A 26,611-nucleotide genomic window follows, 5' to 3' on the forward strand; every position below is an offset into this window, starting at 1 on the left:
GCCAATGCTTTAACATAAAAGGAGGTGAACATTAATTAAACACCAAATAAAGTACAAAAATGAAAAGTATTAAGAATTATATAAACATTTTATATAACAATATAAGATATACGGTCTAACCTCTATGTACTGTACTGTACTGCACCGTACTTCCAAAATAACTCCACCCTCATAAAGCGCCAATGAATATCTGTAAAGGATCTTCCTCATAGATACTAAATAGTGACTTTCAGTATCTGTGAATACGATTTTGTACTGCAAATGACATTGTTACCACCAAAATAGGTGTGTAGATGCCATTATTGTATCTAATATTTTGATATAACGTTTTCGTAATCAGCGCAATCCTCGTAAAGCGCCAACTTATACTTGTTTTGTATTGCAAAGGACTTTTTCACCAAACCATGCAATTTTTCAATCGAAACGTATATATAATTCTTACTATTTGAGATATTTCGGTATTTAAGGCCACCCTCGATTTAGCGCCACCGTTTTTTCGCATCCGAAACTCGATTTAGTGCCAGTTTCAGGAGAGAAAAACGGCGAGGCTAAATCGAGATTTGACAGCAATTAATTGAATTTGTGTAATTCTATTTTTGTTTAACTTTTTAAATTATATTAAATGCAAGATTTAATAAATGAAAATATTTAATATTTATTTTTAACAAATCTCATAAAATGTTCGTAAAATTTTAACGAGCAGCCGACCATCAGATAAAATAATAAAAATAATTCGTCCTTGATACGCCTTTGTAGTTGGAAAGAATTAAATTTTCTAAAAAAATATAAATAAAAATATGAAATTAATTAAAATAATATAGGCTATATATATATTTATATAAGAATTTAATTAAATTCTACTTTTACATATTTTATAAATTAAATATTGTCATTTTTCTTACATAAATGAAATAATAATATTTAAAATTAAACTTTAAAATATTATTATTGATTTTTATTTTAAATTAAAAAATAATATTATATTTCTCAACCTTTTATATTTAGTTTAATCCTCCTGTTTAAATTATATGAAGATGTAAAAGAAAAATAGTCCGCGATCGCTTTTTTATATTTATAGTAAAAAATTATATTTCTTTGTTATTGAAATACATTCAATTCTCAATAAAAATAGGGGAAAAATCAACAGTCAATCAATAGAATAATTAATAAATTCCGGAAAATATTAATTGCATTTAAATTAATTCAAAATTATGCAGCTGTAAATTATTATTTAACTAATTAAAAATTGCTTAAATGTATATAATTATAAAAACAATTTATTTTTTAATGTATAGAATATAATAGAAAAGCTGCGAATACTGTAAATAAAGCATTATTTATTCTATTAACAGCTGAAAAATAGTGAATGGTATAAATAAAGTTTTTATTTACACAATTTATAAATTTTATTTTCACATAATTTTCAGATTAAAAAAATGTTTTGTGAATATTTACATAAGAAAAAAAATTAATATTAGGCTGGCCCAAAAGTTAATCGCTTCGTATGTACAGTACAGTACAGTACAGTACAGTGCAATACAGTGCAGTACTAGATACATGCTACTTATGAATATAAACTCCAAACTGCGTTTGGTACATTTCCTTTACAAAATTAGCAAATAATTTCACAAATTTAAACAATTCTGAGCTATAATTAGTACAAATGATTAAAAAATTAAATTAGTCACGTTTTTGCAATGGTTAGCACACTATTGGGCCACCCTCTATAATAAAGTAACGGCTTTCTTCATTACATACAAAAATATTGAACATTATTAGAATCTCCATCAATTCCCTGTGAATATTAGCGTAGAATTATACTGATTTTAGCACAGTTGGCTACTGAACAAGGCAAATTTGGCTTTATAATGATAGATTAACTTATTTTTGAAATTAAATCAATGTTATGATGATAATCTTTAACACTTAAATGCAATGAAGAGAATTTTTGCTTTACTATTGGCCTAGAGATTATTGAATTAAAATATAAGGCTTAAAATGAAAAAATTGTGTTTTTATGAATTAGATAAAGGATAAATAGTCTATAATATACTAAAAGCTGTTTCAATAATCATTTTTTTCAAATTAATTTTTTTAATTGTAAAAATATTTATTACATAGGCTATTATTAGAGAGTTTATCATTAAGCATATAGTTCAATAATAATTCATTTTTCTATCTCTACGTGTATTTTTTATAACGTTGTTTATGAGATAATATTCTTTTAATAATATATTTTTAAAATAAATCTGATATTAATTAACGTAATTTTATTAAAAGTTTTTCAATTTTTTCAAAGAAAAAGTTATATTTTCCAATAGTTTATCAGTTATTTTCATTCACGTGTCAATAAACAGTTAATTAATTAAGCTATGACATTAATAAAAGGCATAATAAAAAACATCATTTATACATTAACTTCAATTTTATTACTCAAACGACTCTGATTTATAAACACATAATAAAATATTAATTTAATTTATGAAATTATCGATAAATTATAAAATAAACTTTTATATTTAAAATCCAATGTATAAAATATCGATATTTTTATATATTTTTGTTATAAAAGACATCAACGTTTGTCCCTATTCTAGGTGTACCCAAAAAAATCGCTTGAGGGATTAATATATTAGGGGCCTATTTTCCTTTCAGGAGTCGTAAATTTAAGAATAATTCTCCTGCACGCAATATCAGATTAGTCTTTGATTTTCTTTAAGTAAGTTTCTATAATATCTCATTGAATTCTTTTTGTACTTTTTTAGTTATAAAGTAAAATTTCTTGATCTTAAATTCAACAGAATCTCAGTTAATCAAAGTATAAAGCTCAATTTGATCAATTTATAATAGACGAGAGTACTTTATAAGGTTCTATTCCTTTAAAGGAAAGCATAAAAGGGTAAGTAAATTAAATATTAAGTATATTTTATGGTAAATTTGTACATAATTCTTCTATAAAAGTGTTAAATTATACTAAACCTGAACTTCTGTGAAGTCTCAAGTTCTTTATTTTAAAAAAATTATATAAAATATTTTTAGTTAATTTACGTTAATTTTTTAAATTATTCGTTAAATAAGTTTAGTGATTATTACTAAAACTTAATAATTACTATCGTTAAACGTGTTTAAATCGTAAATAATTGCTAATTCTTAATCTTAGTGAATTTAGTTAATTTTGACGATAGTTATAATTGTTTTAATGATTTTATTTTATTTTAAATTATCTTTCGACAATATAATTAATGATATTCAGCTTTATTTACATTGTAATCGGTGCCGAAACTAATCCAAAAATAATTATTAATAAACGAAAGCAGCGAAGCTTAAAAGTTAATTTTCTTCACAAAGTGAATGTAATTATTCTATGTCAAATCTCTGAAATCATTTGACAGTCTATTAATGACTCTAATTTTTCAATAAACTCTCTTAATCCGGTCGAGGTATTTCCCTTCTCTCTATTCGTGTGAAAAATTTCTTGTTGATGTCACTAGATATTATAAGAACAACTAGTTTTTATATGGCATCTGATACTGTATTATAAGATAGATCGACTAATTCAGAGGCTGGAATAGGAAACGTGATAAAAATTCTAGGACACGAAAATCCTTTTACATAACTATTTTGATCAAGGACTAAAAATTTTGTATTAAGAACAGTTAAGAAATAAAATGCTTATTAACTGAATTTTTCATGATACTTAACCCTTTATTTACTCAGAACTTTCAATTATGGGAAAGCTTAATATGAGTAATAATTACTTGAAAATTTTAAATAAATTTATGAATAATTTGGATTGATTAATATAGATTTATTCTAAAGAGAAATTTAAGCCTTAATTTAACTTAATACTTATTTCAAAAATTTTAATAAAATCATTCTAAATGCAGTAGAACCTATGTAAACAGGACTCGTGCAGTACAGAATATTTTACCAGTTTGACAGGTTTCCGTTTTGAACAGGTTTTTTTTTTAACACAGATAATTGCCATGTTTCTACGAATTTTTTTCGTTTTGGACAAGTTTTACTTTAAATGTAGCTCAGAATTTCCTTAATTCATTTATAAAAAGTTTAATTAATTCCTTCTCTTTCATGACGTTTTTTATAATAAATATAATATGTCATAATATGACATAATTCAAGAAAACTATCCTAAAACAAGTTGATAACCCCTTTTAAATTTTTACGAACGTTATTTTGGTATTTACAAATTTAGAAATAGCTAAAACACTGAATTCTAAATTACTGAAGTATAGAAGAGAATATAAATTTATAAGATATGAAAAAAGGTGACATAGTAGATTATATTTCCTTTTTTTTTGGACCAAGCTTCTTGTTTTGCTGATAGAATACGAGATAGATTTACGTGCAAGTTTACACACAAGTGTAGACTAGGCCACGATCAGTATGAAGCAAATGCACGCTTCAATAAAGTGATTCATCATATCTAGTGATAATTTTGATACATAAAATATAAGAAAACCTGATATATTTAGCATGCTTACAAATTTAAGCTTCTTTTCCCCCTTGGTTTTTTAATGATCACATCTGATCTAGTTTAGCTTCGTATCCATTAAAATGTTGATGACAGAAATTTAATCTAGATACAATTATTAAAGTTTGAACGACTTTTCAAATTTTAAATAAATATAAGAAAATAAAACCTGAAGAGCTTTTAAAAATATGTAAACTGCATTTTAAATTATTTCTGCCAATGGCAGTGTGCTTGTAACTTAGCAATTTTAAAAGGCCTATCATTGGTTTATTTTTTTTCGATCAATAATTATCTTCAATAGATGAATAGAGTAGACTATCTATCAATAATACGTCTCCACTGCTTAACTGTTGATTTGCTGCTTTGAAATCATACAACCAATTGATAACATAATAATTATAGATTTTTTTTCCACGATGTAACCATTCTCAAAACCGAAAGGACAATGACCTGATTTAGAATGTAGTCCATGCACTTCCACGAAGAAATTATTTTGTGAAGACGACTCGATGTCTGCATGCAATTCAAAACAATAAACTGTGGTAGCTATAGGCTATATTAGTAAAACTATTCGTCATCACAGAAACAATTCCTAAAGTATCGACTTAATAACTTTAAAGTACAAATCTATGTAGGCCTATACAATATTTATATTTAATTGCTTAAAACTTAATAAAATCTGTATATAAATGCAGACTTTATGCAGGTTTTAAATAAGGTTTTCATCGTGCTTCCTTAAGAAATTTTTTATGATTGTTAATTAGGAAATGCTTATAATTTATTGAATATTTATAAATTATAATTTTATATCGACGAAATAATAATTATAATTCAATACCATTCAGTCACGGATATTGCGTAACAATTCGCCTACTGTTGAATGTGCATAAAATATACTAAATTTTCAAATGATGTAATTTCGCTATTGTATTATAATAAGAAATATTTCTAAATATAGAAAAAAAGAGAAAAAAATATGCTAATTTTTTGTGTCCTTGCAATTTTTAAATTGAAGGAAAAACTATTACCAATTTCAAAATAAGTACAAGTTAGATAAATTTCAGATTTAAAACTTCAGAAAAAAAGAAAGAATTTAAACAAAAATATAATTTTTTAACTGAAAATATTAATAAAATTAAAAAACTAAACAAAAAATTAAGTGAAAATATTAATAATAAAAGAAAATTTTTACTATTATATTTTTAATAATTGTGTACTGTACATTAATTTTCTATATTTAAATTACTATGAACTGATTTAATTATAGAAAATATATTGGGAAAGATTGATCGGAATTCTTGATGTAAAAATCAAGAATTTTCTGGTCAAGAACTTTTCAAGAAAAAACTAATAAACTATCTAATTTAAATTTTTTTAAATTAAATTATTATTTATTATAAATAAGTTATTATTCTAGTTGTAATCAAACAATGATTTATAAAACAAGGTAACTTTTAAATAAAAGCAAATTTTTAAATATTAATACAGTTTTAAACTTGTGTCACATAGATTAAAAAGTTATATTGTTTTATTTAAATTATATACAAAATTAATTATTATTCATTTATCTATTCTGAAATATAAAAATTATAGCCTATATGGTTTATAGTAACCTACATTATTCGTAAAAATATTAAGTAATTAGCTGCCAGGCATTGCTCGGGCTTTTGAGGAGTGAAGGATTGATGAGTTGAGTTGGGAGACAGTGATAAAAATAATAGTTTAGTAACTAGAATGTACTGTACAGTACATTTATTCACCTCTTACAATAATGAAACTACAAAACAAAAAAAATTGCTCGGGCTAAAGTTAATAGGGGATGAGACCCCGATATGTTTGTCCCATAGACAATATATTGCACATTTGCCACCTCACCACGCCTGAACCATTGCACCTTCCTCGAGTCTCTTTTCAGTGGCATCATCTACAAGATAAGAGCTTTAATTTTATATCTAAACCATACTTTTAGCCTCAGCCGCTTACTCAAACTAAGTCTGACAAACTGAAACCCTCTTTCAATTAATATAAGTTATAAAAGATTTAAAATACATACGTTTAATTTTTGTAAAATATTTCAATAAAATGTGCGATTTATTATTAACCGACTAAACTCCTTATATTTATTTTTAAAGTTCAGGAGATAAAATGTTTAAATCTCCGTTAACCTAAATTAATAAATTCGAATACTTAAAAAAGTTTAGGCAATTCAAAATAATTAAAAGTTTTGTCATCACTCAACAACGCTTCATTACAGACTCTTATAATTAAGTCAGCTAAATATAATATATTAAATGAAATAAAAATAAGGCGAGACATATAATTTAATACAAACCAGATGTTGTCAATTAATTAAAACATCTGTCATAAAAAGAAGTGCATTTTTTAGTAGATTTTTTAATACAGATTGTCCATAAGAATAAAAAAAGATTTTATTGTTAAAATTCAAGTAACGAGATAAAAAATAGAAATATTATATTAATAAAATATATTTAAATATAGGTCTATAAGATAGAATTATATGTCAATCCTTTAAGGTTGAAGTTGGATAGAAAAAAAATTTATTAAATTATTTAAGATCTAATAGAAATATTTTTATTCTCGATTTCAGAAAAAATAAATAAAAGATAAGATTTGCAGACTTTGCGCATTCGTCCTCTGATTGGTTGAAATAGAAAACAAAATAATAATGGGCGTGATTATCGGAAATATGAATTATTTTGTGATTGGTTATACAAAAATCACAGCTGAATTCCATAAAAATTCCATTCAAGTTTATAAAATAATCATGTTTTGGATATATTTACAATTATAATTTATTAATTAGGTTATAAAATAAAATTTGAATGTAGTCTTAAAATTTATCAATACATATTAGATTTAATTTTGTTCTCTATTTAAATTATCCGTTTCTATAAGATTATCTCTTTTTATTTTATAAAAAAAACCACAAAAATCAATATTTGAAATCTATAGAAACACTGTTTTACATTTTATTTCAGGAACAGCTGAGAATAACTTAAAGACAGGGTCGGATTTACAGTAAGCTATGTAAACTGTAACTTAGGGCCTCGAGTTCCAAGGGGCCTCAAAAATTTCCACACAAAAAATTGAAGTCAAATTTTGTAATAAATTTTTTTTACAAACCAACAAAATTACCATTTATTTTGTATAGTATTTAATTGATATATTTATGTTAATTCTTCTCTTTTTATGATTGACTTCTAAAATTGTAAAAGGTTGGTAAGAGCCTCACACAGAGTTCAGCTTAGATCTTCGAAATGCCTAAATCCGGTCCTGCTTAAAAAATTTCATTTTAAAATTGCCTAAATAATTCTTAGTTATTCTCTAAATTAATACATTATTATAAATTAAGAATAACTTTTAAAAAAGTTATATTGAAGCGAGCTTAATCAAAAAGCCTTTTACATTACTAAATTTTAAATATTTTTTATTAAAATTTAATTAAATTTTTATTACTAATTATTAGCTTGATATGAGAATTATGTGAATTCCAAATACATAAGCCTACATTGTATTTTTTTGCATATAAACATTTATTTTTATTAAAAAATAATTTAAGATATAAATATTCTTAATGTTTATGTGTGTAAAAAAACATTTTATTCCTGTCAAAAAACTTCATTTTTATTTATTTATTTCAACAAGATACTTTGTCATTAAAGAGGTTAAAATAACAAATGAAAATAATTTTAGGTTAGAATTAAATCTTAAAAAGATTAAGTGATATTGTTTTAATAAAATCTTTTTAGATAAATTGTTTAGATTTATAGGTTAAACAGAAAAAATGGAAACATAAATATGCATTTTTCGTGCCCATTCTGATGGAAATCATAAAAATTTATAAATTGGCTATGAAATAAAACAAAAGCAATCTTGAACGAAAGACTCATAAAACGTATATAGACCTTAACATATTTTACGAAATTCAAATTGCTATAAATAGAAGTCATATTTTCTTTTTTATACTAGATATGATGAGAATTTGTTGAGCATCTTTATTGAAAAGATATGTAATTTAACTCGAAATCTGAACATTTTATATATATATATATAACCCCAATTACATTATATTTCATATTTAGCCTATGTATTTTGTATTTCAATCTAGAATGCACCTAGAGATATTTATGTATCTGGGATATGACGATGACAATTCTTTATGAAACTATTCCTTTTATGAGGGTCAAATTCAATAAGAAAAAAGTTTCTTGTAAAAAAAAAGTATATATATATCATTTTATATTGGTTAAACGTATAGTTTATCGGATGAAAATTCCAAATAAATTACTAACAGATTATAAGAAAATTCATTAAAAAATATATCGTAAGTTCAAAGTTTCGACGATCCTCTTACCTAAGGTATGAGCTTCTTAATATACCGTAAAACAACACTAGAAAATATAAAAATAAATTTTAAAAAGCATTTTCAATGACGACATCTTAATTACTCGGTGATTAAAGTGGGCATTAAATTTTGTTTTTAAATTATCTATAGAATAACTTGTTTTAGACAAAAAATTATAAATATAAAACAATTTAATTTCCTTTTTCTTAAATTTATCTATTTATACACATTTGGAATTTGTAAGATAGTCAACTAACTATATTTACTTTTTTATAATTAGACAAAGTATACTACTTTAAAGTTTTTCACACTAAACATTATTCGCTTTCAATTATAATGCGTTGCTTAAATAATGTTATGAAAATTTAAGAAGATTTGGTTAATTTTGCTGTTAACTCTTGGTATCAACAGTTGATAGAAGTGCATTTGTAGTGTCTCGTATGAAGCTGAACATAGAAATTTCATAAAAAGATTCGTTATACAATATAGTTAAACAAATTTTCTGTATGTATAAATAGCACATAAGCTATATTAATGTCTCAGAAAACTTTTTAGCGCGTAGATTCGAATTTACCTGCTTTTTACATCCTTTATAAATTTAATGAATTACGTTCTACGTATCCTATATTATGGGTTAGCAGAATGTCTCATAGACACTATAAAAATCATTTAGTTAACATGACAAAATCTTAGTTGATTAAATTCGTATAACTTCATTATAACAATATGTCTATAGATAGATGATCTCAGTATAAATATTTTTTCTATAAAGTAAATAATTGATTAAAATACTTTTATACCTTCATTTAATTAAAATCAAGTAATCAAGTTATGAAAATTAAACTGCTGCATCATATTTCGGTTTGAAAATAAGTCAAATATGTTGAATATCTTTAATTTATAAAAATATATTTAATTGTTTTAATGACCTGAAATATTGTGATGTATTCATTTGACTTATTTAACTACATGTAAATTTTTTATGCATTTTGCAAGTTTGAATAGTAATATCCTTAATGTACTGTACAGTACAAATTTGATATGTATGTATTTTTCTAGAATTTGTTAGAATGTCTGATAAGGAATGATGAATCGACATGTCTATAAATTCTAAGTGCCAAATATTTTCGGGGGCTCTTAATATTCCATTTAATATGTATAAACGGAATTTAAGATACAATTATTTTTGTGTAGTGTCTTATAAATTCGGAAGCCCCAAGTAAATGATTCGTTTACTTATGAGATAATCTATTGCCCGACCTACTTTGGATTTTCTTATAAACTTTTAAAGTGCTTCATACATTTCAATTTTACTATTGTATTTACATTTTTGTTCGGATTTTCCCCTTACCTCATATCTAATATATTTTATAGACTATAGTCTATATTTTATTCGATATTTTTCCCTCTAAAAATATGTAAATAATTTTTTGGATTAAATAATTATCTACGTATCATATTACGTATATAATTTATGCAATTTAATATTTATAATAAAGCAAATTTATTCATAAATTCTTTTAATAATTCGCAAATCAAGTTGAGTAATAAATGTAATATTTGAAATATTTTCCACCGTAAATTAACACTAAATATTTTACGAAGTCAATTAGATTTATTGAATGTCGTTGCTCAACTTTTAAATAATAGAAAATTAATTTAAATTATAATAAAAAACTAAAATATAAAACTGTACTGTTCAAAAGGCAACAGAAGGGAGAACAATGTTTTATAACAGGTGCAATATTTTCGAAAATATATCTTGTAGAAATATCAATCGATAATTGTTAGAAACAATTATGTTATCATATAATCAGTACAAAATTTGGTTACATTTTATTGATTATAAAGATAATCTAGGAAAGAAAAACATTAAACACGTCAGTTAAATTAGGAATAGATTTTTTTGGAATAACGTTATTACTTTAGTAATGTTAATCTCCAAAAAACAACTGAAATTACAGGATAGAACTTATATATGTACAGTACAGTACTGTACATATATAAGTTCTAGGTATAGTACTATACAATATTACTACTGAAGTACTGGGAGATAATAGGATAGCATTACTATTTAGTAGTAATGTTATATTATTATACCCTAGTACTTCAGTAGTAATATTGTACTGTACAGTACAGTACCTATATAAATTCTATCCTGTAATTGTAAACTATACTATTTTATCTGCTTCTAATTATCAATATATAAAATTACATTCACAACTAGCTAGCTAAAGTTTTCAAATTATTTTTAAATAATTTATCATAAGGATAATATTAGAATTACAAGATTTTATTTGAAGGAAAATTGTAACATATTACAATCAATCTGTTAAAATTTTTATATGTTTTAAACAAAATAATATGTTTTATATTATAAATTTAAAAAAAATATGAATAAATTATATAATTTATATTTATCAATTATTATTTTTTATACATTTAATATTTGCTTTTTAAATATTTAATAATAGTTGACATTATAGAGATAACAAACAAATAATATATTAAATATAATAAATGAATTAATATAAAAATATATGATTAAATTACCGGTAATAAATTTTAATTATTAATTGGATCAAATTTGTTGTTTGTCGGGATATTTCATCTTTATGTCCATAAGATAGTACTTTACCCACCCTTCTATTGCTATAAAGGATATATGTTTATTTTTTTAATTTTTACACAAATAGTTCGAATTGAAATTGGATGAATCATATTGACTCAATCCATTTTATAACAAACTCATTTATAATAGACAAAACTGAAGCCAGATATTTAATTCGTGAGCATTAATGCTTCGCATTAAACTTAAATTTATATAAGTTTTATTTTTAAAATTCTTTCAAATAAACTTTATTTAAAAATATCTATTTTGTTCTATTCTATTTATGCTCTAAATAGTTAAAACAACCTACGAGAAACTAGGAAAAACTAAACAAAAATCTTGTTGAATATAGCTTTATTTAAAATGGCAATGGAAATATAACTTTAAATAGGTTTAATTTAATTTTGATAATTAAAAAGTGTCATTAATAATGAATTTTGAATATATACTGTACTGTACATACATAACCTAAGTGAAAATGTTCACGGGTGAATTTAATTTAGTTTATTTAAATTGTATTTGTTTATCATGTAAAAATATAATTTGTTCTGCTGAAAAACTAAATAATTTTAAAATAACGAGTTAAATAATTTATTTATAAACGCAGTTAAATTTAATTTCTTTATTTCTATGTTATCGGAAATCGTCTCAATGTATTCTTTTTAATTCAGCTTTTCTTCGTTCGTTTTTTAAATAAAAGATTTATTTATGTCGTAATATTAACATTTTATATATTATTACTAGTAACAAATAGGAAAAAATACAAATTTAATGATTAAGAAAATTCATTTTTCGATTACATCATAGCTAAAATATATATTAAATATATTAAAATTACCCATTTAAATTCCTAACACCTTCGATATAAATGTTAAGATAAGATTACACGAGTCTAATATAGAATAAATTTGGGTGGGAAAATTTATATCATTATAAATCAGCTTTCAAAATCTGGAATTATATACTCTTCCAAACAATTCTGTAAATAGGTCAATAGATCAATATTTTTCAACTATTTTTAGTTTTAAAATTTCAAACAATCCAACATTAATTGAAAAATAGTTTGATATTCCCTGATAGATCGCATGCTACCGGTTGAAAAAAAACAAGAAATAAGATATGTCGTATAAACAGATTTTAACTGGGCTGGCTGCGTAGGTTGATTTAACCAAAAAATATATATATATATATAAATACAGTACATATTTCCTGATACACAAGTTCCGAACATAGTGCTACCTCCCTTAATTACAAAGATATAAGTAATTAAAAAAGACGGATGCAGGTTAAATTAATTATTAAAAATATATTTAATTAAACTTAAATTAGAAATCATCAACGTTTAGATTAATTGGAAACTATTTAAAAACGGTTTAATGGACGTATAATCAAATTCTGTTTAACCGGTTGCGGTTCTCCTCCCACTACATGAAAAATAAGTCAAGTACGAAACATATGCAAACTGAATATAGTTAAAAGTGGATTTCATATGGAAGTAGGCGTTCCTAATCACCTTCACTACTTTCTGATAGGCTATTGTCATAGTTGCGTGACTAAGGCGCATGCATTGAGAAATACTCAGCTTCCATAACGCACGCAATTTCCTCTACTCTCTTAAATAAGCCAGAAAAACGTTCAACTCTTAAATAATTTTATTAAATATTATAATGTCAGAAAAATATTTTTAAATAAATATTATTTATTTAAATTATTTTAAAATTTGTAATATTAATAAAATATCACATTGATGACTTTGATTCGTTTAAAGTGTTTGTATATTATCTAAATGTATAAAATTAGTAAATAAGAAAAATATAGTATAAATTTTAATATATAAACCATATTTTTTATCACAGATAAAGGAAGAAAAACCTAGAAAAATATATGTTCTAGGGCCTCAGGAGTGAGTTATGGTTTAAACATTTATTTAGAAATTAACTAACACTAAGCGAAAGTCGTGGGTCGGATCTCATCTGAGGCCACAATAAGATTTCCCTATTTAATTTTTGATTTTTTCTTCTTTAAATGAACATACAATTTAAGCACTAGAATTTATACTTCGGATACTTCTTTATTTATTCTATATTAAAGTGATTAATTTCTATTCATTTAAAAATTTAACTTAAGAATGACGTGTTTAAATTTATTAATTCGAATAAATTTTATGTAATTAAAATTTATTATATAATTTTGAAAAAAAACTTAATATTCTATTAAAATATTTCACAATTGTTAATGTGGGGAGATCAATTGTCATAGACGCTTTCTACTGCAAATAAGATAAATAAATGATGTAATTTATTGAAATAATGGCAAATTTAGAATTGAATATTTTAATTCCTATCAGAATTTTAGAGTCCTAAATGACGATAATTAATTGTTCAAATTTCAGTCAATACAACTAAATTTTACCCACAGAAATACGTTATACGAATGCATAGATTTATAGTTCCTACTTATAGAACATTTTAATTTATAGTCCAATTAATATAATATATTAAAACTATTAGTATTTTGATAAATGATAAATCAATATCCATTGTTTTTATTGTTATTTGAAATGCAACACGTTTATACATTAAAGTAATTTTATTGATCCGACAGAAAAAAATTCTTTAATAAAAGTTATTATGGTAACTAGAACTTGCGTTTGATTGATTACTTTTAATATTTATGAGTAATAAATTATAAAAAATAATAGTTTTAATTACTTTATAAAATTTTAAACGATTTAAATAGGCACTTAAAAATAATTGAAAGCTAATAAACATATGAATCAATTATTATAAAAGCTATTAAGTGTTAATTTAATTAAGTTTTAGTCAGTAATCATTTTAAAAAATGGGAGAAAAAATATAATTTTTTTATGTTTCTGTAATTATTTTGCGTTAGAGTTTAAAATTAGGTTGTTTAATAAAAAAAATTTATAAAATTTTACAATTTTACCGAAAATTATAGTTTATTTGATTATTTTTTACCATAATACAGATAAATATCAGTAAACGTTCAACGATCGCATCGTGCAATACAGTCATAAATTCAACGAAAGGAAATCTTTTAACGAACCGGTTAAGTGTAAAAATTCAGTTTCAATATCGGAAAATAGTGCGACATTTCACGCCTTAATATCCGGAAAAGTGTACGTCTGCCATCACATCACGCGACACATCTTCGTGACGCATACCACGCGAGATATAAAGCCTGTTGATCAAGTGTTGTCATGCAGATCACAGTAACGTTTGTCGAAGGCTTCCTAATGAGTCAGTCACGCTGTAAAATACTTACATTAGGTTAGAAATTGTTCACGTGGCCTAGAAATTACATAAATTAGCATACGCGTATGTTCATTAAACACAGAAAATTGGCTTTATTTACAATAATACAGCCGATGATTATTCATTACGTACGAAGAGAATTGAATGGTATAACTTGATTACTTTAGGCAGCATAACAAACAAATTAGTAGCGTATAGATTGCCATGACAGAAAAGATGAAACGTCTACTCTAGCTTATCAATTTATGTACTGTTAATCTAAGGTTAGAGACACATAAAACTTTGAAATAAAAGTTCTTCATTACTTTTCGATCGATAATATTCATGTGTGCTATATCAATTTATCAAAACAGATGTACAAATCGTATATTTGACAAAGATTAATGATAACTGAAATCTCATGTGGGAGCTGCACGTGTGGTCTGCTTGGTCATATTCTTTAGTTCGTAGCTCTACTACCGTCCAAAGGTATGCCCTCTAACACAAGTTTATACGTGGAACATCGTGAGATGAAAGCTTATATCGCCTATTTAATCTAATGATTCGGTCCCGAGGGTGAAAAATGATGTCGTCCTTTTGACTTCTGCAGTTACGATCTTAGAAAGATACTTAGTTCCCATTAACTATCGATTTTTTGGCGACTTAGAAAAGACCTCCGCCTGAGATCTGTCAGCACTTTTCAAACAGAAATATTTATTTTATTTCAAATGAGGTGTTGTAGAATAGCCTGAAGTAATTCGTCTGTCTAAATTTTACATCATTAAGTTTCAGTTCTCACGAAGATCAAAAACCAAGATTTGTTAAAAAGGACATCCTGTTATTACTGTAGATTGCATAGCATATTGATCGAATTCTAAACAACATACTTTACGCGTTCTGAATGTCAAAATAACCTTATTTTATTGAGCATCCGACATAATTATTTTTAAAAGAAACTGCACGCAGGTTCTTCTACTCACTCCTTTATATGCAGTTAACAGAAACCTTCGCCCTCAGATTTATTGAACATTGCAATACATCTTTGAACATTTTATCAATTTAGAAACTACAATATTTATATGTGATTTTTGATTTAAATATTTGATTAACATTTTTTAGATTTCGTTACATCAAATTAATTTAAATTTGATATATTTTATGAAAAATGTCGAGCCACGCCCATAAATTACGATTAAAAAAAATAAATGAGTAATTAGTAATAAGTAGATATTTTCCAACTGGCAATTATAATATAGTTCCTATGACAACCGATGAAAGAAACAATCTCAAGGGCGTAGGCTATCTGGAAAGAAAACAGGAGAAAAGTAGACATAGACAATGACATAGATGTGTAACTAATCAATATATAAAATATTAACTGATGAAAAAATAAATTTACATTATGTTTAGAATAAAATAATAAATTGTTTAATTCATATTTAATTAATTTGAACGCGTTTATACTTATCTTTTGATACCTACATCCCTGTCATTCTCTCAGTTTACAGTTAAAAATAAGGTTTCAAAAACTATTAAAGTGTTGGTTAATGAAGTTTATAACATTTAATTCTATATTAACTTAATTTTTAAAATATAACAATTCTCCTTTCTACAGGATTTAAAGTCTCTAACAATTAAGTTACAATTAAAAAATTTCATTTAATTTAATATTAATTAAAATAAATTTATTAAAAACTCAATTAAAAAATTGTTATACAAATAAAAAATAATTAATTCTTGATGATTATTTTTAATTAGGTTAAAATATTAAGAAAAATATTTTGAGTATGAATAATTTTATAATATAATAATAATAATAACAAAGTAATTTTTCGAGATACTTTATACATTAAATTGAATTATAATTATATTCAAGGTTATTCTTATTTAAGATAAAAGCAACTAAAAACTTCAAGGTTACAAAACTTAATTAATAATATTTACGTATAATTCAAGGTTACAAAACTTATGTTTTAAATTATTCACAGTTTGCTTTATATATCAATATAAGTAGGTTATATGCCTACTTATATTGATATATAAAGCAAACTGTGCAATAAAGCAATTGATATATAAAGCAAACTATATACTGTAGCATTCAGATTATTCAGATTAGAATAATCTAAATATAAAAAGCAAACTGTAAATAATAGTAATAATATTTAAAAAGCTTTATTGAAAGGCTATGAATTATATTTACGTTAACGTTTTATTTTTTTATTTTATTTTATAATAAGTATTTATTTTAAAAAGTCTATTATGTAACTATTGAAAATAATCAATAAAAATTATCCGTATTTATATATCAACCAAGTTATAATTCAATTTTAAAAAATTTCTTGATATTTATACAAAAATGCTATTGAATTTACGTAGGCTTCAATGTGTCACTCGTTATACGCGAATTAAAAAATCAAAACACTGCAATTACTCCGTGCAGCCACTGTTAGAAATTATGCAAATTATCCGTAGCATCATAAATGGCATTTTTGTCTTCTTAAATTTTTTAAATGATAAAACCCCAATTGTACGACGTACAGTACTGTACAATAGAATCAAAAATCTCTAATTCATCGGTCAGAACCTTCAAACCAGCGAAGATAGAATAATCAAAACTCGTTTGTCAGTTGATTCGCCCGATTGAAATTTCTAGGTAAAGATTTAATAACTGAAAACTAAATATAGGCCCTATTTCTTTCTAAGTTTTACAGATTTATTATTATTATTTTTAATTTTGGGAGTTTATCCCTGTTTAATTCACGTAAAAGTCAATTCGCTTTACGTGATTTTACTTCACGCAACGCATTCTCGAAACTAATTGAATCGCGTAATGCGAATGATATATGTACTGTACAGTACTCTATGAGAAGGCTGTTATACAAAATAATTGAGTACAATGAGATAAATGTAGACATTCCTCACTATATACGAATTGTTGAAGCCTGCATAAATTCAATATATTTTTATTATAAATAGTTCTCGATTCGATAAGCGAGAATTCCAAAGCAATAAATGTTAAGAAATTAAAACATTTATTATAGAAATTTTCTTCAATTTTCTTGAAAAGTACTTATTAATAATTGAGGAATTCTATGGAAAAAGTAGCTAAGTTTTCAGGAATTCTCAAAACACTGGTTTGTTTTTTCGAGTGTAGTTTATGAAGCGAGTAAAGTATAAATGTTAAATACGCTTAAGTAAAGTGCTTATTATAGTAATGGTAGTATCCATAAACTCCTATTCGTTATGCATTATAAAATACTTAATTGAAAAGGTATTTAAGTATACAGTACTGTACTTAGTTACCTTATTATACAGAATTTCTCGATCGAATTTCTTTCATTCAACTATAATCTTTACGTATGTTAGGTTCTAGAAGTTTATAAAGGCACAAGTTTATAAAGTAACAGAAGGCTGAATGTGTTTTCCTTGCATAGTTTTCTTATCTTCGAAAAGATTTTAATTATTTTATAGTTTTTACTTTGGTTATTTATTGTGTTTACACTACTTTCTACAATATTTATTTCGCGAATAAATCTAAAAATAAGTTCTCAACTAATTAACATAATGTTACAGAGAGTAACAGTATATCAATTTCCCATAGGAATTAATTAAATAATTACTATCGTATTCTTTTAATTTTTATATTATATCATAGGCCTATTTATATGTATTGTGTTTATTTTATTTCCGTTACACACAGCTGTGATTTATCGCCTGAAGGAGTAGGCCTATATATAAGTTATATTGACTGCAGATTAAGTATGTTACATAGAAAATATTACGCTATTTTCTATTATATTGCCTGTATAGTATTATCAACATCGTAACTTCTGTATAGAGCATTTTGTAGCATGTTTTCTAAGTATATTGTCTAAATAAGAAAGAGATCAACCTTTACGACTGCACTTCTAAGAATAAATTTGACTATTTTAATTACCGGACAAGTTGAGTTAAGTCACGATTAGTTTATAGCTTCCTTATTTTCCATAGTATTTTTAGTTTTCATAAATTATTTATCGATGTTCTTCAGTTTATGTTTTGCAGTCTTAAATGAAGGCCTATTAAAGTGACCTTGATTTTTTACAATTTTTTTTAGCTGTGTCAAGATCGTAATACTAAATAAAATATGTTGCGTGGGATGAAAATTATCTTAAACATTTTAAGATATATTATTTAAGTTTTAACCTTTTTAACTTATAAAATATTTACTTAAATGCCCTGCTTTGCGCTGCGACAATTTGAATGACTTTATAATAAAATCCCTTGACAGAAATGGCAATAAGTAACATTATTATTTTATTTATGAATACGGGAACTTAAACTTAGTTCTAGAAGTATGCATATAAAAGTTATAACAAGAATTATAAAGCGCATTTTAAAAAATTTAACTAATCATTTATAATTTTAATTAATTCATTGAGTGATTTAATCCCAGTTAAAAATTTAATTCATAAAAATATAATAATGACGTGAGATAAAAATAAGTAAATAATAATATAAGTATGATATTTTAAAGCGCTAATTAAGCTTATTTTAGCGGAAGTAATAAAAAATAAAATTTTGTATATTTGTTAATATTTAAAAATTAAAGCTAAATAAATTATATAATGACATAATTATATGTTAATTATTAATATAAATGCTATAATACTGCATGTGGTGCAGTTGGATTTAAGTTATGAGCCTTTCTCATTGCCCAACAGTGAAGCCTTTTTGTAAAAAAAAAAATAATAATAAATAAAAAATAATAATTAACTTGAAACTATAATTTTCGTTATAAAAATTTCAAATTTTGTTTAAGCTAATACAAAAAATTAACTCATTTATTAACATTTCTTATTAGCGTAGAATAAAAAGTAGAAGTAGGAAGTGGCGCGCTATAGTTTCTTGGAACCCAGGCAAATTTGAATTAAGGGTCTCATGCACAGTGATTATTTCACACACATTTTCCTTCGGGGATTTTTTGGGGAAATATTTTCTTATAAACAATTGGTCTAGGGGCTTCTTATAAACTGTTGGTGGGCCTCCGAGGCAACTGTCCATTTTGTTCATAGGATAACGCGCCACTGGAAGTATGGCTGCTTATTGGTTAACTTCTAACTTGATTTTTGTGAGTGCTGACATACGAGTACAGTGCTTATTCTCAATCAGCCTTATTAAAAATATTCTCTTAAAATTGTAAAATAAAAAAATTAAAATTTTAGATAACGTTCTCACTTGTAAAGTATGAGAATCCACAAATCCAACAATGGGTTCTCACGTTTAAGTGTTCTGTATTGTACAGCACATTCTTGTAAAATATGAGATCAATGACATGATCAGTTCTTTTAGTTGTAATATAATTATTAAGTTTATGAAAAATTTGAGAACTTGTAAACATCTAAATTAATTAGGGTAAAGTATAACTGTGACACTTATACCTATAACAACATGATATATGTATTCAACTTGTTTGTTCTAACATCTAAAATTTAATTTTAATATCTTTTTGATACAAATGCAGCTTTAAAATACAACATTCGTGACAGAAAAGCAAAAATATAATTACCTTTGAAAGTTTTTTGCAAGATTATCGGACTAAAATCTTGAAATTATGTTGAGTTTTCGATTATAATCAAGTCTAAAAACCTAAGCCAGCATATAATCTGGTTTGTGTGTCAACAAACATAATGTGCTTTATAGGCAATTTGCATAAATTTCAACTTTGATAATAATAAGCATGATTAGAATAACTTTAAATTTATGCACGACAAACAACAAAAACTCGATATATGTTAAGTTTGAATGAATTAATCTGATCAGAAGATAAGGAATCTACTAAATATATGGCTGAGATTCTGTTGTATTTTCGACGATAATTCAAATACTCTTTTCTATGGCATGACCAAAGAATCAAAATATCAAATAATCTAACATTAAATTGTCAAAAACAATGAAGTTTTTTTACATATCTGTACCATAAGTAAGTTCGTACTATTGACAGCAACACCATTTTATTCCAGAAAAATAATCATTCTCACGGGGATTTTATTTTAATTTTAAAAAGCGATTTATAAAAAGGAAAAACGTGTAGCCTTTAAACGTTGCTTTAAAGCGTATAATTAATTACTTTAGTCTTCAAAAATTAGACATTATCTTGAAGGAAACAAACATTCAAGTTTAATCTCTTGCTGGCGATTAAAAAAGCTTATGTTCGTTTACGTACAAGGATAGATTAGAAATATTATAGGCGATCTTATTATAAAAACTTAATAATAATAAAATTATCATGAAATTTTCAAGAGTTGAACGAATAAAAGTAAAAACTTTAGGGGTTAATTCATAATTAAGCTAAAAACTTAGAGATTCATTAATAATTAAACTAAGAATATTTATACCAATTAAACTAACAATTATCAATGCAAAAGTCTCGAACAAATTGAAAACATTTTAATTATTAAAAATTCTAAAATATTTTAAAATTTTCTGGTTTATTAAATATATATCAAATTATATTGTACATTTTCACAAATTAATTTCAGCTTGTAATAAAAATGCATTGGTTTAAAGAATCTTTAAAGTCACAAATTAATTTTTTATTTAATAAATTTTGCGTAACTTGTTAAAATTTGAAGGCATACGAATACGAGTTCAATATTGATAAAAACAATTGTTTTAATTTTTTGAAACAGGAAAATCTACTAAGTTAATTTATAAAACTACAAGGTATCCAAAAGAAATATAGTTATTGAATTAAGCTATGTTTGAGTTCATTATAATTGAAAATATTATGAAAGAGGTTTCTTAAATGTATAGAACAATATAAGGAATATATGCCTACTATTATTATATTTAAAATTCTAAATATATCGATATGTAATAGTAAAATTTAATACAAAAAGTACAAATTCTTATATGAAACTATTGGAAATTAGACTGAAATAATTAACTAAATGAAGAATTTTGAAGTTAAATCATACAAAAATATTGTTATATTTTGTACAGTACAGTTTTTTAAAAGTATAATTCAGTTAATAATAAATAAAATAATATTTAACCTTTCATGTAGGCCTAGAATTCAATAGTGTTAAATTGTGTCAACTTTCAATGTTCTGACAAACAGCAAGTTAAGGAAATACATTCTTATATCAAAATTAAATTAATATAGAAAGTAATTTAATTATTTCTATAATTTAAAAGCTTGTGGCATTGCATTGTCTAACAGCAATTTCTACAACGTAAAGAATCATAACTAGGCGTTATAAAACAGCTTAATAAGTAGCCGGTTGCTACTTATCAAAGTTATGTTATAATGAGTATGAATTAAAGGATAACGAGTATCTTCAGTATTAAATATCTGCTGATGAAGGTGCTCGCTACCGTTTAGATTACCGAAATTTTTTTCATAACAACAAAGATTTTTTTAATATACACCAAAGCGAGAGAATTAAATGATAATCATTAAATATACTTAATCAAACAAATATTAATTTAATCACAATAATTATTGATTAATGCATATATACAATTATTTGCTGTGTACAGCACAATACGCTCTCTGAACCGTAATTTTAATACACGGCTTTTATTAAGATAATTTAGTAATTAAAGTAAATAGATTCCTAATAAGAAATTAATTGAATTATTTTTTTAGGTTTTATCAGAAGGTATAAACATAGAAAAGGATGTACTGTACCAATTCATTTACAGACAAAAAAGATTAAACACGCATGTAAGAAACTGAAGAATAATAGAGCAAGTGGACCTAGAGAACTACCGGCAGAACTGATAAAAAGTAGAACAGAAAAATTATTTAGAATGACAACAAAATTATTCGAAAGGTGTCTTAATGGAGAAGACATTCCAAAAGAATGGAAAATTGGCTTTTTGACATCTATCTATAAAAAAAGAGATAAACAAAAATGTGAGAACTATCGAGGAATTACAGTAATAGCAATATTTAATAGATTATATGGACGAATAATAAGAGATCTATTCGAAGAAGAATATCAAACAAAAGAAAAAGAAGAGCAGAGTGGATTCAGAACAGGAAGATCATGCATGGACAATATTTTCTGTATAAAACAGATTATGGAAAAAAGATACAGGAAACTCGTTTCTTGTTTATAGACTTAACGAAGGCATACGATAATGCCCCAACATCAAAATTATGGGAAACATTAAAAGAGATAAATATTAATAACACACTTATTAAAGCAGTTAAAGAATTATATAGAGAATCCATAACGAAAATAAAAATTGGAAAAAATATCAGAAGGAATTTATGGTATCAAAAAGACTAAGACAGGGATGTTGTATCTCACCAACTTTATTTAAAATTTACGTAGAAGGAGTATTGAAAATACGGAAAAAGAAATGCTGTAATATGGGAATAGATATTAACGGTAAATCAATGTTTACATTGCAATTTTCAGATGATCACGTGGTAATGGCAGAAGATAAGGATGACAAGAAAAATAAAAGAGGAATATTTTAAAGGAGGTTTATATATAAACATAAGTGAAACAAAATATTTATGCATAGGAGGGGCTAAAACGGACATGGAACTAGAAGAAAAAGAAAAGATTGAAGGATGTGAACATTACAGTTATCTTGAAATACAGATTCATCAAGATGGAAGAGATACATTAGAAATTAATACAAGATTAGCACAAGGTAAGAGAGCAGTCAAAAGATTAAATGGAATATGGTGGACTGAAGAAATAACTAGATCAAGAAAAACAAAGAATATATAATGCTATTGTTAAAAGCATTCTGTTATACGGGGCGGAGGCATGGAGAACGACTGGGGAAGAGAAAAGTAACAACGGTTGAAATAGATGCATTGAGAAGATCGTGTAGAATCTCAAAAAGAGAAAGAATAACTAATGAAAGAATCAAAGACCTAATGGGATTGAAGGAGATGGTTTTGGAAGAAATAAAGAAGAAACAACTTATTTGGTTTGGACACGTGAAAAGAATGAGTGATGAGAGACTCCCGAAAATGTCAATGGAATACATTCCACAAAAAAAGAAAAAGAGAGGAAGACCCAGACAAACTTGGTACGATGAAGTAAAGTTAGCATGTAGTGAAAACGGGATTAAAGAGGAATGGTGTATGGATAGAGAGAGATGCAGAGAGTTCCTGGAGGTCGGAAGGTGACGTCAGACGCCATAAACTGAATATAGATAGATCTTTACAACGTTTCTTTAGCTGATAGTGTTTAGATCGATGGTTTGTCACCCTCGCAACTATAAAATTAAACAATAATTAAATATTTTAACTAGTAAAACCTGTTATTGGAAATATAACTAAATTTTTATACAAAATCCTCCTTTTTTATCTTTAAAATTAGACATAACTTTAAAAAAACTGATAAAAACACCTCTATTTTTTTCGTGGTACTGTAATATTAAGCATTAATGTGATTTCATAACATCTTAAGCTTAATTATTGATAAATTTAATGGAAAAGTTTAATTTATACAAGGAAAATTTTTGTAATTTCTCTTAAAAAATCAATTTTTCTATCCGTATTCATTATCAATAAACTAAAAAAAATAAGATAATTTTCATGTAATAATGCCTCAATTTTTACTTACTATTTTCATTTATATGAAATTTAAATTAAATTCCCTTAGTTTACATTCTAAAACATAATTATAATTTGTAATATAGTTAAATCAGTGGCAATTAATAAAAAATATATAGGTTTAAATATTAGGTTATAGATATTATACAGTACAGTATGTACTGTATTAAAAATAATTGTCTACCTACTTATATAGGAATGTAAGATGTGATTTATTAATGTTTAGAGTATATACTACAACATTATAAACCATTAATAGATATTTATCGAATAGGACAAGATCAAAAACTTTAATATTTTTAAAATTTTCAAGAAATTTAAGTGCATTGAACTTGTTCAAATCAAGATTTGTGAGTGGGCGAACTCTTTTTTCCATTAATTATGCATTTTTATTAACATAAATGTTACGTTGAGATATAGGGCTAAGTATCACCGAAATATTACTTTAATTAAAAAATTAGAACTGATTTTTTTTCTAATAATCTTTAATTTAAGTTTATTTAATATACATGTGTATATAATCCATAAATTGGTTTATATCTTAAGTTTGAAATGTTAAAAATGTAGCATAGACTTATCTAAATGTTTTAAAGATGTTAAGGATAATTCTAAAATTTCCTCAAATTCTCTATTTTTTAAACTAAAATTATTAAATTTTAGCTTTTAAATTAGACATTTTATAATTTTTAATATAATAAACTATTCATTATTTTAACATTTAAAAAAATTTTAAAGTATATTTTTTGTTTAATTTATAAAAATTAAGTTACTAGAATTATTTATAAAATAGGCAAAATGTTAACTGGTTTCATTATAAATTTTACTAAAAACTGCAAATAGAAAAATTTAAATTATAAAATATATAAAAATAATATATTTTTACATCAAATTAACTAAAATTGATTGTAGAGAAGCCACTTGTAAAATTATTTTTAATGTGAAATAAATAATAATATTTGAGTAATTTCTGACAATTCTAATATTTTGAAATATTGTAATTTATTATCATTTAGGGAAATATTTTATTTAGCTCAATCTACCCATCCCTTAATGAGAAATTGGAGGGCATTTCAACTTCAATGCTGCCATCTATCAGAATTCATTTTAAATCGAATCATCCTTGAATCGTGATTGTGCTTCTTAGACTCTTGCAACATAAAAAATATACGAAAGATAATTCCTAATATTTTTTAAAATATTCTTTAACAAGCTTCAATGACGCTGCAAATCTAGATTGAAAAATTCAGTAAAAAGATATATTTAAAAGCTTATATTATAAAATAGAAATTGTGCGTATAAAATCATATTTAATTATAATCAATTATTATAAGCATTACAATAATTTATTTCCTGTCAAAAACTCCTGTGAAAAATTCTTCGAAACCAAGTTCGATTTTGTGTTTTAAAAAACCTGTTCAAAACGAAAACCTGCCTAAACGGAAAAAAATATTCGATATCGTACGAGTCCGGTTTACACAGTTTTCACTATAATTCTTATTATGATCTAAAATTCCATTTTTTATTATTCATTTATACAAAGTCGGTGAAACACGAGCTACATTACGATTAATATCATGATCATGAGAAAATTTTAACTAAAAAAACTGATAATTAATATGTTCTTATCATTCGAGTTTAATTAAATTCAATGTATGACTGATAAGAAATGTAAATAAGATAATTTCTACTATTAAATAAGTTTACTTTATGCAAAATTATGCAGACAAAATTCGTATTTAGAATTAAATTACGTACAAAAACTAATCTTGATTAGTTTTTTCATGACATTTTTTATTAAATTCGAAATGAACTTCGATAAACCTATTGTTCATTATCTCTCATTAAGCTTCTAGAGTGCAATTTTTCTATAACTTTATCACTTGAAATGAAGTATGACGTCGGTTGATTGTTTTTACATATCGTAGTAAATCATCCATTCATTCATTCATTAGAGGCTATTAATATCCACTGCATCATATAAATCACTTCAATGTATCCCTATCTCCTAGCGTAATGAATCAATTAGCATTTAAAATGTCATTAAAACAAGCAATTTTATCATTACCATGAGCTGAGGCTCAATAAAATGAGAATTTATAAGAGAAAAGCTTAAAAATATTTGTGAATTTCATTTATAATTTATTTGGTTGTGATATGCTTACTTTTACTTCAATTTGCAGTTATTATTTTTTTTCTTTGAATTCTCATTTCAAACTGAAAAGATGGCATTGCATTGACGTAAAAGTATTTTAAATAAACGAACAGACCTCCAGATTCACTTCAATCTATTAATGATTTTTATAATACACACATTCTT

At 24.7% G+C, this 26,611-nt stretch overlaps 1 long non-coding RNA gene across 2 annotated transcripts in view; it reads right to left on the reverse strand.

Annotated features, from left to right (window-relative positions):
• Positions 1 to 744: 744 nt before the first annotated feature.
• Positions 745 to 26,611, reverse strand: part of LOC136968657 (uncharacterized) — a 130,310-nt gene continuing 104,443 nt past the window's right edge. For both annotated transcript variants that reach the window (XR_010879686.1, XR_010879687.1), the window contains exon 3: positions 745 to 775. This is a non-coding gene — a long non-coding RNA (uncharacterized lncRNA). The remainder of the gene's footprint in view (positions 776 to 26,611) is intronic.

The sequence above is a fragment of the Centruroides vittatus genome, unplaced genomic scaffold, assembly GCF_030686945.1.
Source record: "Centruroides vittatus isolate TY-2023 unplaced genomic scaffold, ASM3068694v2 contig_150, whole genome shotgun sequence".
NCBI lineage: Eukaryota > Metazoa > Arthropoda > Arachnida > Scorpiones > Buthidae > Centruroides > Centruroides vittatus.